Genomic DNA, 12,181 nt, shown 5'->3' on the forward strand with positions numbered 1-12,181 from the left:
TGGAAAGAACAGAGTTCAGTATAGCCTAGGGGAGCCTGTTCTATTTATATCCACCAGCTGGCAGAAAGTGAATTACATGCCTTAGCGCGAGGACACACTATAGCACTCCAACTGCAGCCACTGCCCCCTCTTCAAATCCCTTCTCAAAACTCACTTCTATTAGGATGCCTACAATAAATTAGACACCACCAGCCAGGTTGAGCAGCCCTTGAAATTTGTTTTATTAATGTAAATCAAAATGTGTGTGTACGTGTATATATATTTTCTGATTGTTCCCTCCCTCACCTGCCAGCCCCTCACCTCTATGAGCTGCTTGTTTTCTTGGCTCCAGTCCTGCAATGTGCTCTGCTTGGGCAGACCCCTGCTCCCACACGGAGCCCACGTGAAGTCAACGGGGCTGTATGTCGGTGCAAGGGTCCACCCGCATGGAGCTCCTTGGATGATCAGGGCCTTAGATTGTAAACTATTCAGATGAGGGACTGTCTTCCTCTATGTTTGGACAGCACCTAGCACACTGTGGGCACTACTGGAATAAATGCTATTACTAATTTTAAAGTGAGACGTGCTTGCTACAAGACACTGTCAAGTACACTTCCTGATGCAAAGACAGTGAGAATATTTTTTGGATTGCAGTAGCACCCAAAAGAAATTAGGGCCCACTGTACATACCAAAATCTATCCACGCACCCTCTCAAATGGTCCCTACTTAAAACTTAAGTAGGACAAGTGGTGGATACAAACACATTGGGGGGAGCGCAGGGGAAACAGTGCAAGATTTTCCTCATAACTTATTTAAGGCCCCCAATCCAGCAAACCATCCCTATTCAGCAAGGTACTTAAGCACATAGAATATTAGAGTTGGAAGAGACCTGAGGAGGTCATCTAGTCCAATCCCCTGCTCAAAGCAGGGCCAACACCAACTAAATCATCCCAGCCAGGGCTTTGTCAAGCCGAGCCTTAAAAACCTCTAAGGATGGAGATTCCACCATCTCCCTAGGTAACCCGTTCCAGTGCTTCACCACCCTCCAAGTGAAATAGTGTTTCCCAATATCCAACCTAGACCTCCCCCACTGCAACTTGAGACCATTGCTCCTTGTTCTGTCATCTACCATAACTGAGAACAGCTGAGTTCCATCCTTTTGGAACCCCCCTTCAGGTAGTTGAAAGCAGCTATCAAATCCCCCCTCACTCTTCTCTTCTGCAGACTAAATAACCCCACTTCCCTCAGCCTCTCCTCGTAAATCATGCGTCCCAGCCCTGTAATCATTTTCATTACCCTCCACTGGACACTCTCCAATTTGTCCACATCCCTTCAGTAGTGGAGGGACCAAAAATGGACGTAATACTCCAGGTGTGGCCTCACCAGTGCTGAATAGAGAGGAATAATCACTTCCCTCAATCTGCTGGCGGTGCTCCTACTACATAGCCCAATATGCTGTTGGCCTTCGTGGCAAGAAGGGCACACTGCTGACTCATATCCAGCTTCTCATCCGCTGTAATCCCCAGGTCCTTTTCTGCAGAACTGCTGCTTAGCCAGTCGGTCCCCAACCTGTAGTGGTGCATGGGATTCTTCCTTCCTAAGTCCACATGCTTCAGTCCCATTGATTTTAAAAAGAGAGAGTGACTCTTTGAGCATATGCTTAAGTGCTTTGCTGAATTAGGGCTGAACCTTTTAAAAATATTTCTTTTATTGATTTTTTTTTTCAGAAACATTCAAATCCAAACAAAACCAATCCAGTGCAATAAGCAAGATTTTTAAATTGATACAATAATCATTATTGACTCCAGGACAGAGGAATGAAAACACACACTGTTTTTAGACCAAAATACAGAAAAGGGCTAATACGTGACCCTCAAATCAGTATAAGTTACAAATGTAATTTAGGTATTAATCATTTTGGTACTAAGAAGCATGCAATACCTATTTCTTTGTGTTCACTGTAAGATTTAATTAAACTCCTAATTCAAGCATGCAGAGTTTTGTGTCAGAGCAGATCTTTATTTTCAGAACTGTGGCAAGGTCTTTGCATATATTACGTCAGTAATTTGTGCCAAGTAAAAGTTACGAAGGACAGCGTAGTTAGTTGCCGATTTGGTGACATCTCTAGCATTCACAATGCTTAACATTTACCTGCTTTATGGGGACATTTTGGTGTCCAGTATAATTTATTTCAGATTCTGGTTTTGAATCATCATAGTGACAAAACTGCTTGCATTAATTAGCTTCTAATAATTGTTTTGCCTGGTATCATTAAATTTCTTTGTTTAATAAACTTTAAGAATACAGTGAAAACTATTACAAAAAAAGCCCCTCTCTCACACACACAGAGTGCGGGGACGGAGGCAGGGAGGGAGGAGAAATGGGGCTTAGGGCTCTGCCAAATTGCTTGAGGGAACAGAGTCAGAGATGGTTTGGCGACAAAATGCCATGGCCGTGAATCATTTAGACAGAAGGATGTAGTCTGCTTTGCATGAGCTGCCTTCATCTTTTCCCTTCCTTCATTGTTTCTCTGTCTAACAGAAAGGATGAGCTACTTCTGGCCTACTCCCTTCCACATTTATCTAAAAGTCACATAGCAATGTTATGTGTAAACCAAAACCATTTCCAAGGTATCATACAACAACATATCCTGTAGTAACAGAGCAATTATTCACCCTCAGACCTGCTAAGGCATGCGTTTGCAATGAGCCATCCACCACCTAGAGCGCACGTACTGAAAGCAGTTTCAATACTTTTCTAAAAACAAGGCTCCTCTTTTAATCCATTAAAACCTTTTCACTGAAGCTTAGAGAGAGTCTTGTCTTGTTAATGACTTGCTAACATTGCTGTTTTAGTCTTACACTTGATCACAGAAGGATTATGGCCATGCTAAATACAAGCCAGGTCTGTGACACTCACTCTTGTTGGTATACATACCCCTCTCTCCAGGGATCTAAAGCTGGTAACTGTTACTTGCAGAGGTTCCCTTACTGAGTTCCCTTGCTACTTGGAAACCTTACTGAATTGCTTATTCTCACAGGTTGCCTATTGTAATGTTAAAAGGAAAGGAGGACTTGTGGCACCTTAGAGACTAACAAATTTATTTGAGCATAAGCTTTCGGGAGCTACAGCTCACTTCATCGAATGCATGAACTGTTAACACAACTGGAAAAGGGGGGGGGGGGAAGGGGGGAGGAAGGTGATCATTTTTGCCCATCAGGACTTCTCCATTGCTCTGCCAGAGCCCTGACCTGCAACACCCCTGCTCTGGCTGCTCAGCAGAGGGATGTCTACACTACAGACCCTATACTTGCATAGTCATGTTTGCCAGCATAGCCCCCCTCGAGCGCAGACGCAGCCTACATTGACAGGAGTTTTTTCTGTCAGTGTAGGAACACCAGCTTCCTGAAAAGGACATTAGCTGTGTTGACAGATTTCAGAGTAACAGCCGTGTTAGTCTGTATTCGTAAAAAGAAAAAAGAAAAGGAGTACTTGTGGCACCTTAGAGACTAACCAGTTATTGACAGAAGCACTCTTTCAGCAGTATAGTTGCGCCTACTCTGGGGGCTTTGTCAGAATAGCTGTCGGTCAGGGGGATTATTTTTCATACCCCTGACTGACACAGTTATACCAAGATATGTTTTAAGCGTAGACCAAGCCAGAAACTGGTAATCATGTCTGACTATACCAGGATAAGGGCTCAATCCTGCAACTGGATTCACGAGAGCGACCCTTAGCATCAATGGGGTTCTGAACAGGCACACAGGTCCACCCAGGAGGAACGGACTGCAAGATCAGGGCCTTAACCTCTGCCAGAATTTAGGACCAAATCCCCATCATTATTTTCACTTGTGGATGATGTAAAATTTGAACCCTTACGACCAGCTGTGATAACGTCATGGATAAACCCTCTACACCAGCAAACCACCACGTATATGAATTTGGAAGGGGTTGGGGAGGGGAAAAGGACATTTACTAAAGGAGTTGATTCCATAAGGTAATAAAGACACCGAAGTAAATTGTTAACTTAATTAGGTACAAGGAATTCCGTATGCCAGCAAACAGGTTTACCTTGCAGTATATGTGCTCTCCTACCTCAGTGTAATGAGCATCCAGGCATTTTCATTTCATTGCCGCTGAATGCTAAGGAGATTCATATGAGAGAGTTATTAAACATACTGCATACAAATGTTAACAGCTAAGGGAAAATTATCTCATTGCATGGAGAAGTGCATAGGTGTGGAATGGTGTGGGATCAGGAAAGTCCACAAGGTGAATCTTGCAGAGTTTCCAGAAAATTGTGGATGTATCTGGGGATGCAGAAGGGGTGGGACATTCTGCCATGCAATCCCACAGACCCTGTAAATCCACAGGAAAGATTACTCTCACTCCCGTAACAGTTCAGGCCCACAGCTCTGGTTCCACAGGAGCTATGCTGCCAGTTAGCAAGCTATATGCACCTTCACAAAAAGCAACTCTTTCATGGAGTTTCAGGCATGAATACTTTGGGCTTGTTTATGGTGGGGATTTTTCCCTGGTGTAGTTACATCTCAGCATAGCAATATCAGTGCAGGCCTCCACTGCACCACTATATAGGGTGGCTTGTACTGATGGGACTAATCCTAGTTTGAAACATGGCAATGGAAAAAATCAGAAAGTGGCCCAGTGGCCCATGACTGGATTTCAGAAGTCTCACCATCTGCTATCAATGAAGAGTGAGTAATAATACGGCTTTTCAAAAACTGTTGAATCCCAGGCTACAATGGGATAAAATAAACTAATCCTTAAATTGTATTTCCTCTGGCCCTGATTCTGCAAACTCGAATGCATGTGCAGTCCCACTGAGTTCCCTTCAGGATATATTGACAACTCTGTTCTTTACAGTATTCAAATGTTCCCCAATATTTCCCATTCCTGAATGGATTAGCTGGTCATCAGTCTTCCTGTCTGTACTAGGACAGTAAAGCATGTGGATGGGGTCTGACAAAGGCCACAGGAAAGGTCACTGAGTGGTGAAGTGTTTCACAAACTTCCTTTTCACAGGAAAAGATGAACTGGCAATAGCAATCCTGCTGACGAAGAGTCTGACTCAAAGCCATCTGAACACAACAGTGGAAAGACTCCTGACTTAGATCAGGCTGCAGGTACATTACATTTAGCATCTGATAGTGGTGATACGTATGCCAAATTTTCAGTCTGGGGCTTTTAGACACTGAGGGTATGTCTACACAGCAGATGCTAATGTCAGCTGTGTATAGGGTGACCAGACAGCAAGTGTGACAAAATAGGGTCGGGGGTAGGGAGGTAATAGGAGCCTATATAAGAAAAAGACCCCAAAATCAGGACTGTCCCTATAAAAATCGGGACATCTAGTCACCCTAGTTGTGTAGTCGCGGCTCCAGCACTGGGAGAGAGCTCTCCCAGCACTGTAAAAAACACCCCACCTCCGCAAGAGGAATAGCTATCAGTGCTGGAAGCATGGCTCCTAGTGCTCTAGCACTGTCTACACCCCCATTTTACAGCACTGAAACTTGCATTGCTCAGGGGGGTGTAGACAAGCCCAAAGATCCACTGTTTAGATGCCTAAATGCAGATTTAAAGGACATTCAAAGGGACTAGAAGTTGTAAAGTTACTCAAATGCATAACTGTCTGTAGGATCAGACCCTCTCTCTGTAACATCAAAGTCCTGCTAGGTGGAGCAGGAATTTGAGGGCTTGGCTACACTTACATTTTATAGCGCTCTAACTTGCTGGCTCAGGGGTGTGAAAAATCACCCCTCTCCCCACCCCGAGCACAGCAAGTCAGAGCACTTTAAAGAGGCAGTGTAAACAAGCTCCCAGCGCTCGGAGCTAATCCCCTCGTGGAGGTAGATTGCCAGGAGCGCTGGGGGAGCTCTCTCCCAGCGCTCACGCACGACCACACTCGCACTTCAAAGCGCTGCTGCGGGAGCGCTCCCACGACGGCGCTTTGAAGTTTCCAGTGTAACCATGCCCTGAGATTCTGTTTGCGTTCTCATTTCAATAAAGAAGTGTTTAAAAAAAAAAAGTCACTGAGCAGAATGAGTCAGAACAAAATTAAGAGTAGATATAAACTTTGGTATATTGTTTTAATGCTTGATTGTCAAGAAAAATATCCCTATTCCTGTGTATAATTAACCTGGCTAACTAATCTTGCTTGACAAACATAGATATAGAAATCAGTTCTGACAGTGATCCAAGGCAACTGCTCTAGGATCTCTGCCAAAGCTGAATTCCTCAGTCTGATATCATAAAATGACTTGTCTGTTGTATTTACAGTTCCAATGGCTCTGGACTCTGTTGAGCACTGGACATTCTGGCACTCATCCACAAGAACAGATTTGAACCTGACCATTATGCCAAAACATGTGCATTTGATTAGAAGAAAAATTATGCATAGTTCTTCTGGATGGCAGTATTCATCAGACTTTCCATTGTAAGCTAATTGCAAGGCATGCTGCTGTGCAAGTATCATAAAAATCCTTTGTAACATAACAAACGATTATATTTCTACATCCTGTGTTCCTCTGCAATTTGATCATCAACCTGTTACACTGCTCCTTAGGTTTGTACCCAGAACCAGAATCTAAGGGGTTTCACTTTGGATTTTAATGTTAAACAAGAAAATCGCTGGGAGGTTTGTTTTTTTTATATTAAAACACACACAAAAAATTACATTTCCTCCCCCCAGAATTACAAGACTATTGATGAAAATCCTCAACCTGAGCTTCTGAAGATTCATGCATTCCTTAAATCCCTGTGATGAGCAAGGGGCAGGGCGGGGGAGGGGAGTTGAGCAGGCATCTCAGCAAGGAATCATTACATTGGAAGCCATGTTTCAGAAGCCACCTAAGGACTCTCGGGCCTCTGCCAGGCGGGGAGCTCTGAATGTGATCCTCCCAGATTTGGGGCCAGCACCTGCTAGTTGTGGCCACACCACCCAATCTTGGAGAGTAAATAAATACTTTCCCATCTATAGGGCAAAGGCAGCATGGGCTCACGTAGGGTGGTGCTGGAGAGGATGAAGGTGCCTACTTGGACTGACTGAAGTTTTTTTAGTCATTACCTTGAATGATGACATGGATGGAGAGGGTTGGAAAGGGTGGGAGGAGAGACTACTCAGACACACAGACAAAAATGCTAGTGATTGTCTCCTCTCTGCTATACAGTTTCCAGTGACTGTCACCCTTTATAAAGAATATGACCCGATTCTTAGAAGAGCTCAGCCCTCATTAAGACACCTAAATGAACCATCCAGATTTTCAAAAGAGGTTTCCATGCACTTTCATTTATCCAGGGTCCTGTCTGGAGGTGGTTGGGTTCTGAGCTCTCTGTATAAAACAATGTCATTGCGTTTCTTAAATACAATTGAGTTCTTGTGATTATTACTGGTTGCAAAATTTCCTATACTCAGTGGAACTCACTTGCCTCTGTGAGTTCAGGCCTCCAGAGACAGTCACAGCCTCCAACGTTCACACCAAGTAGTGGCGGAGTCTCTGATAAAATGCTTCCCAGTGGGCTATGAAAACTTCCACCATAATTGCATGGGTGCTAGGTGCCCGCAACCCCTGCTCTGTTGGGGTGTATGCTATCTTCTGACAGAGTGCCAGAAACTGACCGAGGAGGGGTCCTGGCCAGATCAGCCAGGTGATGGTCTGATTCAGTGCCTTCCTTGGAGAGTCATGGATGGTGGGACTCTTATGGAGCCACAGCTGTACTTTAAAGCTGCCATTTCCTGGCAAAACCAGAGGGCAAGGGTGGAATCACCACATGCTCTTCACCAACAGATGAACCACCCCTCTCAAAGAGCATAGCTGCCTTTACAGCTCAGGGAATGCAGGTTGCATCTCTCTACACTAGCACTGGTTGGCGAATGGAGCTCGGGAGTACACACAAAGGAATGTTCGAACAGCACACCTGCTCATTGTGAAAGGATACGCCAAACAGATCTATTGATTTACAGTTTTAAAATGCTCCCTGTACAAAACAGAAACAAAAAAAGCAACGGCAGTAATACATCTTTCCATCCATAGATCTCAATGGCCTTTGCAAAGTAAAGTAAATCTCTCTATCCCCATTTTAAAGATGAGGAAATGGAGGCACAAGTGACACATCTAACGCTATGAAGACTACACTGGCATAGCAATGTCATTCTAGCTATGCTGGTGTAACCTCAGAAAAAAGATACAGTCTAGTCTACACCAATGGAAGAGGTTTTTCCCATCAGCGTAGGAGAACACACCTTCCTGAACTATGGTTGCTACGCTGACCAATACATTCTTCCATCAACAACCCCCAGTGTAGACGCAGTTATAAGTCAGTATAGCTATGTCGGTCAGGGTTGTAGATATTTCACACCCCTGCCTCACAGAGGTCTGTCGACCTAACTTTTAGGCATAGACCAGGCTTAAGGTAAGTGAATTTAGAGCCTGTAAAATGTGCAAGACTGACAGATTTATCCAGTGAACAAACAGCAAAGGGAGGAGCAATATACCTGGCTGAAATATTTTCCAGTGGAAAAAAGTTCTCTCTTGGAAATTGCCAATTCAATGGAATAGGAAGGGGTCACAGGAACGCGTTGAATCCATGAAAGCTTTTGATGGAAAGCAGGCAGGGATCAGCCTGGCCAGCCTACCTGCCTTCCCAGGCTCCCCAGCACTTGGTCGGTTGCCAGGGTGGTTGGGTTCCCAAGCTCCACCGCTCCCAGCTCCTCAGCAGCTCAGCTGGCAGGATGCTTGGCCTCTCAGGGCTTCTCAGGAGCCTGATGAGCTCAGGCTGGTAAATTTTCAGAAGTGTACATTTTGGTTCTTCCAAAAATGGGATTTTCTGAAAACATCCCTCTTGCAGAAAATTTTGCATCTCCAACTTCTCATTCCAATGGATTTTTTTTTTTCAGAAATGAGAATTTTTCCATGGGACAAAAATTCCAGTTCCTGCACAGTACTACATAGCAATATAATTTCCCCCAGGGCTTGAACTGTGGGGTGCATGGCAGGATAGTGCACCAACACCTCTTCTCACCAGCAATCTTGTGCTCCAGATTCTCAGCTTTATTTAGTTAGTTAAAACTACGGCCATGTCTGGACTACAGTGGGATAGCTTTGGGGCCATCGCTATACTGGCATAACCCCAAAGCGTAGATGCAGACTACAGCAATTGAATGGGTTTTTCCATTGCTGTAGGAACTCCACCTCCCTGAACAGCAGCTAGATCAATGGAAGTATCTTCCATTGAAATTGATGCGTCGACACCCAAGTGTCACAGCTATGTTGACCTAAGTTTTAGGTGTAGACCAGGCCCTACAGGTATGTCTACACTATGCAGACTACACCAGAACAGCTATATCGGCATAGCCCTCTAGTGTAGACACAGCCTACACTGAGGGCATGTATTCACTGGCAACGTTAAAGCACTGCCGCGGCTCTCCCAGCGCTCTAAAAAAACCCCACCTCCACGAGGGGCGTAGCTACCAGTGCTGGGGCACTGTCTACACTGGCACTTTACAGCGCTAAAACTTGCTGCGCTCAGGGGGGGTGTTTTTTCACCCCTGTAAATGGCTGTAAAGTGTCAGTGCAGACAAGCCTCAAAGAACGGGTTGTTCCAAGTGTAAACCAAGAGGGCTTCCACTGGCATAGCTAATTTCATTCAAAGAGGTGGCTGGCGTTCCTGCACTGATGGAAATTATATCAGCATAGCTGGTGTGAAAAATCTGCACCCCGAGAGACATAACTAAGCCAACCCAATGCCTGATGTAGACAATGCTAGGTGACCCACCTCTTGGGGAAATGGCCTACCTATGCTGATGGGAGGACCTACACTGAAGCACTACAGCATCTGTGCCGTTGAAGCAGTTTAAGTGTACACATACCCATAGCCTACGCAATTCCTTTCCATCAGTACTCAAGGTTCATGTTTAATTGAATATGCTATAACTTTATCAGATGTAAAGTTTGAGTAGATTTCTAAATAATTATCTGTCATTTCCACAATCAGAATACTTATCACATAGCTAAAGTTTTACATTGGGGGGGGGGGGGGAAAACACACACACAACACAAATTGTTCTGGATTGTTAAACACCTTCTGTGACCCTCCCTTCCTCCCCTCCCCTCCCCACCCCCATGATCTACCCCACTCCCACAAAATGCCAATTTTCCTAAAAGAGTAATTATAACAACGTGTCAAACTGAAAAATGCTGAGACTGTTGATTTAAAAAAAAAAAAAGAAAAGAAAAAGAAAACAAAAAAACCCCACCCATACACTCATGCCGAGGCTACTGAAGGTTTTTGAGTATCCAAAAACTCAAAGCATCTTTTAATAAAGGATGCAATATAGTATATAGCCAAAACATATCTAGATTTAAAATAATTGCAACTCTTGTCCAAGTTCACCAATCTCACAAGACAAAGCCAGACGGGCCTGATTTTGGATGGGAGGCTTCAAAGAAACAGGTATGTAGTGCAGGAAGCTGTGATAATTATTATGGTAATTCAAAAGAGGAAAAATCTTTCCCTCTGAATCAACAACTTTGTATAGTGCAAGCAGGCACTGTCTTACTGAAGCTGCCATCTTTCAGTGGAGATGTAGAACAATGGCTACCTGTGATCCTCAAAAATTCCACAGCACTTTTTTTGAGAATAGGGATGTTAGCCTGCGTGTTCTTGTTAATTTCCTATTGAAATTCTCCCTGCATTTAAAATCAGATACCACATTCCTCCCTTTCAGTCCTGAACTGTTATGTAGTTTTTCTATGCACAGTTTAAAGTCTGCCACCTTCTACCCAAAAAATGTTCACGGTTGAAGAGATCTATGTATACAAATATTTTGGCATCTGTTTGTAAAGTGGTTGAGTTCTCTGGAGGATACTATATGAAAGTCAGTTATTACTCCTTATCCATAAAGAGTAATAACTACTATGATTCACAAACATTGAGGGCTGGCGGAACACCACAGATTGGTTATAAAAAAAAATTCCACTACTCAAGGTGAGTCCCAGAAGAACTTGCCCCGACCCTACAAGTTACATCTAGTGAGGGTCTCTGCGTGCAATTCGGTAAAAATTATGGTGATCCCCCTTCGTGTTTGGCTCTAGCTTTAGCACAAACTCCCCTTTCTTCCCCCTAGTGGCCAAATAATGCAGTGCCTCACTTTCAGCATTAGTGAGGCGAGCAGCGTCCTAAATTGCAGGCAATAGGCACGGAAGTTTTCAACAATTAATAACTTTGTCCATTGTAATTCCATACAGGATCACTCTGCCATAGTGAAACAGACTGAAGAGAAACCAAGTTAGCCCACTCTAAATGAACTAATGTTCAAACTCTACTGGGAATGGGGACTTGAAATGGCAGTTGATGCCTTCCTTTTCACAGAACTATACCTCCTTGCTCTTAACACTAAAGCACTAGATCTCTCTTTTCAGGCTTCACACCTATAATGGCGATACTAATGGTTCAATCAATCACAATATCCCCTCTTTGGTTATGAAACAGTTGATACGTGACCACTGAATTGAAACTAGTTGGAGTGAAACATTTCATCCATCAGATAGTATTAAACAGCCAAATAAAATCAAACATATATTTGAACAGCCGACGTGCACAAGTAAATGTAGATCACCCTACCCGCCTTCAGATAGGGAAAGCTATCTACCTCAAAACCCCTCTGAAAGTTAGAGACAAAAAGGGATGGGATAAAAAGAGCCCATATTAGAGTACTCTAGTCTGTTGTGATCAATTAGTCGGTGCTTAGGTGCACTTCTGCCATCCCTTCCAGGTGTGTTTAGCACTATAAGAAAGGCAATGGTGGACAGGGTTGTAAGCAAACAAAGCTTCTCCTTTGGGTCAAATACCAGAAAACATTTTATGCTGAGACCCAGGCTCTGGTCTTCCCTCACTAGAAAATTAAATGATTGCTATGTAAGTTTGTTTATTTACTCAGCTGTGGCCTCTACTGGTACACATGTACATAAATTAAGGATTAAATGTATTACGTTTTATAATAAGGAGCCGCCAAGCGCCTGCCTAGCCATGAACATTAATACTACAGTGACCAAGCAGACTCTCTTAGGAGAAGTAAGAGGAGAGTAATCTGACAAGATAGTCAATGTATGTCGTGTACTTACAAACTTTCTTATTTAACATACATATTCATTCCTCCCCTTTACAATTGACAGGAACTGTTTA

At 43.7% G+C, this 12,181-nt stretch overlaps 1 protein-coding gene across 3 annotated transcripts in view; it reads right to left on the bottom strand.

Moving 5' to 3' along the window:
* The window catches only part of EGLN3 (egl-9 family hypoxia inducible factor 3), a 36,661-nt gene that overhangs the window by 21,342 nt on the left and 3,138 nt on the right, over positions 1–12,181 (bottom strand). The window lies entirely within an intron of this gene.

This window comes from Natator depressus, chromosome 6 (assembly GCF_965152275.1).
Source record: "Natator depressus isolate rNatDep1 chromosome 6, rNatDep2.hap1, whole genome shotgun sequence".
Taxonomy (NCBI): domain Eukaryota; kingdom Metazoa; phylum Chordata; order Testudines; family Cheloniidae; genus Natator; species Natator depressus.